Source organism: Saccostrea cucullata, unplaced genomic scaffold (genome assembly GCF_032062105.1).
Source record: "Saccostrea cucullata isolate Sc308-1 unplaced genomic scaffold, CSIRO_AGI_Scuc_v1 ctg257, whole genome shotgun sequence".
Classification (NCBI taxonomy): domain Eukaryota; kingdom Metazoa; phylum Mollusca; class Bivalvia; order Ostreida; family Ostreidae; genus Saccostrea; species Saccostrea cuccullata.
The window spans coordinates 442,551-447,773 of NW_026933663.1; the positions used below are offsets into that span (position 1 = coordinate 442,551).

Sequence of the window (5,223 nt, forward strand, 5' to 3'; positions counted from 1 at the left end):
AATGAGTTGTTTAAAATCATATCAAAGCTCAAATCTTGGGAGAATTCTGACTGTTTATGTATAACATGTACATATTGTTTTCTCATTTTTTTTTTCACTCTTTTATTAATGCAAATTAACAGAATCCAATTTGATCACAATCGCGCACAAACATTGTAATAGCCATTATAAAAAATATCATACTAGTTTAATCAACTACATAAATAGTTGAGGGTATGATAAGTCTGTCATTGCTTTTTGATTTTGTTTATTTGTTAGTTTTTGTTCTGTTTTGTTTCTTATTTTTTGCTTAGTGTTCACAATTCATATTGTCGAGATTCAACAGTTTCTTCGCTAATTGCTCAAGAAAAGCAATCACAATTTTAATGGTTTGTAACGACCTCAACAATTCAAGATTTTATATATTTCTGTATAATGAGTATCGTTTATGCGTAATTTTGTCATTCTTTACTTAAAGTGAGAGAGCCGGATTGTACAAATAACAAAACAATTTACATGAGTGGAGTAATGGAGCGATGTCCATCTGCCCTTGGAAGATCACTAGCGCCATATCTAAAGGCTGCTTATGGTATGGTTGCTGTAATACTCATGCTGAATCTTCTTATCGCCATGTACAGGTAATATCTAGAGTAGAAACCTGAATTATTTGCAATGCTGACTGAATTCTTTTTTCATAATAATTGTTAGGTCATTATTTACACGCTGAACTGTCGACGGATTTCCCAATCAGCAGATGGCACACGAAGGGTGTGACCGGTCACCAGGGGATGCTCACTCCTACATGGCACCTGACTTCTGATGTTTTAGCGGCGCGTGTTAACTATTCTCCTATTTGTTATTGTTTTATAAACTTTGGACCTTGAATACTATTGGTTATCTCCATATGTTTCACACATACATAAAACAATCAGGCAGTGATTTTTTGTATAAACTCATGCATATTTTTTTTCCTTAAATAAATGATAGTTAGTGAACCATTTTTCAAATACTAAAACAGGCTAAACTTTATTTCGAAACGTATACACTAATTGTTTATACTAGTATTAATGCATCTTTAGGACATTGATAATGAGTTTTTTTATGTTGTCTTTAAAAGGTCTCTTTATACAACTATAATCTTTACAAACTCACACGATTAAAAACGTAATATATTAGAGAGGATGAGATCGTAAATTTGTAGATGTACGTTCCGTGTTCTTCTACGGTAAAGATAATTAATCGTATATGTACGGGTAAAGGTAAAAAATCATACATGTTCATTTTTCGTAGTTTATTTGTTGGTTGTTTTTTTTTTTTACATATTACAAGAATGTGTGATCTACATATTATTGAAAAATTGACAAATATTGTGTTTATGATTTTCAATTAAAGTCTAAAACAAGAGTAAATTCAAATTCTACAAAGGAAAAGTCTGCTTTTTAGAAACGTAAAACTTGCAATGTGTTCATTGTTTGCTCGTAATCTTTGCTATCGAAAGATTTTGTATATCAATTTGACTTAAAGTATTTAAAAAAAACTTTAAAAAACACACTTGTAAAACTAAACAGCCTGAATAAAGTATATCATTCAAATTTCCAAGGAGAAAAAATCGGATGCATATTATGTCATAAGAAAACCTGTCATGGCTGAGCTCAATATATCTATATCTCTTACTTTTCAGCTACTCATTCTCACAAGTGCAGGAAAAGTCTGAATTATACTGGTCAAGATTACAGAGAAATTTCTTGGAAGAATATAGTGTTAAAACAATATTTCCAATACACATGCAGTTATTGGCTCTCTTGGCGATGACTTTCCAGATGTTTGTTTGGTTTACTTTTCCTTATTTTTTCCGATCAATGAAAAAATGTTGCATGAAATGCCTAGGGAATGGAGAAATCGAATCGACAGATGCTGAAAAAAAATCAAGTTTAAATTATTCACCGATGTTTGTTCGAGGTTTGAGCATAATATCTAACTTAATGAGGCTGGGGGTCAACAAATTGACCACCAGATATGAAATAATTATTTCGATATGATATCTTAAGCTGTCAACTATTATTTGGCAGAGAAAAATTTAAAATTTTTGTTTTAAAATTTGATAATTTTCGGTATCTACATATAGTGCTCTTCCTTTAAAGGAGATCAATATAATCTGAAAATGGTCATAACTTCCATCCCCTCTAAGCAAAATTTCAAACATATTTAAAAAAAATCCTTTGCAATGGTGATTCTGAGATTTATGAATCGATAATTAAGGTTATTTCAAATAAAAACTAAAAGATTATTCTAATACAATTATTTGCCACTACAGTGAGAAGCGTGCATATTTTAATGGTAACAGTTCTTTAATGAAAAAATATAATCATTGAATTACTAGTATTTTTACATATTTTATTTACCATTTAATTGGCAAAATCTTTAAAACATTTCAATATTCCAAATCAATTATTTTTTTGAATATTAATTAAATGACATTTTTATGAATGCTCTCATAAAAACAAGCAAAAGGCATTTATTAGACGGACACTTTCCATCGAATGTTTTTTTTTTTTTTTTTTTTTTTTTTTTGCATTTGTTTGTTTTATTTGATTAATATTTCCAGTTTTCCTGTACAATACGAATTTTGATGTCAAACTATTAACAACTCCTGAAGCTGAAGCCACTGCAGCTTTGAGCATCAAAGGGTAAAGGACTGTTTTCTATTAATTGAGTAGAAAATATATGACAATCTAATTAAAAAATTATTTATAAGAAGATATTTTACTGAGTGTGCATATATGTTGTTTTTCATGGATTAACGTCCCTTTCGAGAATTTTTCGCTCAGATGGATACGCCACCACTTGCCGGTGGAGGGCTACAAATTTTGTCCTTTGCTCGCACTTGGGGAATTGGAGCAGTGAGCACCTATTACGACACGGGACCTCGGTTTATTCGGTTTCATCCGAAGGACCTAAATCTACGTCCCAAGGTGGGATTCGAACCCGAAACGTCAGGATTGACTCCTTAATTCGCGACTCTAGAGCCACGCGGGCGACAGTGTGCATAGATTTCACTTTTTCACAAAATGCAAACTCTCTACAGGACATACACAAAAAAAAATGAATAAGAAGGATTTCTGCTTTTAAAAATACGTGGTGACACTAAAATGAAATTTGTGTCTACCGGTATTCATACCTCGAAAACAATGAAAATTTAATCTCCTAAGAATATAAGTGATGAAACATACATGCAATTGATACATTTGAATCACATTTGTTTTTGTATTTATACACTGCAACTAGTTTCATACATGTATACAAGGCAGGAACCATGAAACAATTATTGAAGAACTAATGGTACTTGAATTCTATTTAACGTTTTCCAATTTTGTTTTGTTTTATGTCAATGTGATAATCGAAATTCTACTAATATTTTTGAACAATTTTGTACATTTTTATATGTATTTTCTTTTATTTCCTTTTTGCTTTCTATTATATATTAATCAAAATGGTAATGAGGACTTTATTTTATTTTTAGTGAAATTAGCTTTGAGGAGAAAGACAAGCTGACGGTAGGTTTAGGGACGAATTTTTATTAGAACCTAGGTCAAATGTATAGTAATCATTTCTGGGTCATTTGTTGAAATGTTATTTACATGTTTACATTTTCGTGTTTTCCAAAGAATGAGCAATATTTTGAGTCTGGTCGGAATAATAATCATTGTACCGTACATAGTTTTACCACACACCCCCCAAAAAAGAAACCCATGAATTCCTATATATATATATATATATATATATATATAAGTTGCCTGTACACAAGGTAAGAAGTCAAATTACATAACATATGGAATAATTGAGCAATTAGTGTTACTCTTGTAGGTTTTACAAGATGATATAAAAGAGCTGGGAAAAGCTGTCACACGAAACTATGAACAGGTATATTCTAATTTGATTATAAAAAATATCTATGTTTTGTATGTTTCGTATTCTCAAAATATGATGGGGAATGAATATGTCTTGTCTTTCATACCCTCAAGCACATTTCTTTTTCAAAAAATAGATGTGCTTTTTTCGTGGTATAAAATTAATATTTGTAACAATAAAATATGATCTAAATACAGAAATAAATATCCAATTTTATACCAATAATATAATACGGTTTTTTAAACCTTTCTATTTATCTATGTAAAAATGTACATTATTTATGGTTTTCACATGAATTTCCCCGTCCCCCATCCCTTATTTCAAATTAAAATTAAATCACTCATTGTAATAAAATACACGGAGATTTAAAGTCCACATAACTGTACAAAGCAGTAGCAGGGCAAAAACAGCCCTCTAATCATCAGGTGAAATAAATTATTGCAATATAATCAAAAAAAACCTTTGTTGTCCCTGCAGCAACACTTAATTGTCCTAATGAATCCAAGTTTAAAAATTGCATAATGCTGGAGAAATTAAGATTCATGTGTCACATGCATGACAGGACTTACTGTGCCAAATACATTGTACAATTGAACTCTATGAAAAAGTGATTATTTTTATGGTTGTTTTGACAAAAATAAAATTCAAAAGTTTACCTTGAATTTTAATAAATCACAAATAATCATTTATTTTAGATTGATGCAATAAAATCGCTTTTGGAGTCAATGAAGAAAGAAGATCAAAAGCAAGGTAAGTCTTTCTAGAAAGATAACTGTAATTAATTCATATTTATTTATTTCGATCAAGTTTTACCCTGACTGATATGCCAAAGCTTCAACGGATATAATATTTGCTTCCTAAACAAAATGATGTCTTAAAAGCTCTATTTTATAGATAAAGATACAATGTATTTAGATATAAATTCATATCGTGTATTGAACTGAAACCTGGCAAATTTGATTGAAACTTACTTTTGTCATATTTTAGAGGGTAAAAATAAAAAGGTGTCTGTTATGCAGATTAACACATAACCTACCAGTATTGGCATATATCTGTTAATAAAATATTTGACGAGTAAAAATAACAATAAAAAATCAAGACATGTTATGAGAGTTATAAATTATTAATTTTAAATATTTTTTTTCGATCGATATTTGAAAATTAATTTATTATTTCAGTCGATAAAACTAAAAGCAATAAAATCTATCGAAGAAAAGAGGTTGCTTTCAATTATGTAAATGCATCTCAGTACAATTCAAGATATGTATATAAATAAGGAGGTATAACAATTTTTATGTTGATAAGTCGATAAAATATAAGACAATATACAAAGTT

General features: G+C 29.6%; 1 long non-coding RNA gene across 1 annotated transcript; it reads left to right on the plus strand.

The window, feature by feature from the left end:
* The first annotated feature begins 1,910 nt into the window (after positions 1-1,910).
* On the plus strand, positions 1,911-3,900 carry LOC134238843 (uncharacterized). The gene is made up of 4 exons (XR_009986103.1): positions 1,911-1,938; positions 2,585-2,666; positions 3,500-3,533; positions 3,844-3,900. It is a non-coding gene; the product is annotated as an uncharacterized LOC134238843 (long non-coding RNA).
* Positions 3,901-5,223: the final 1,323 nt, after the last annotated feature.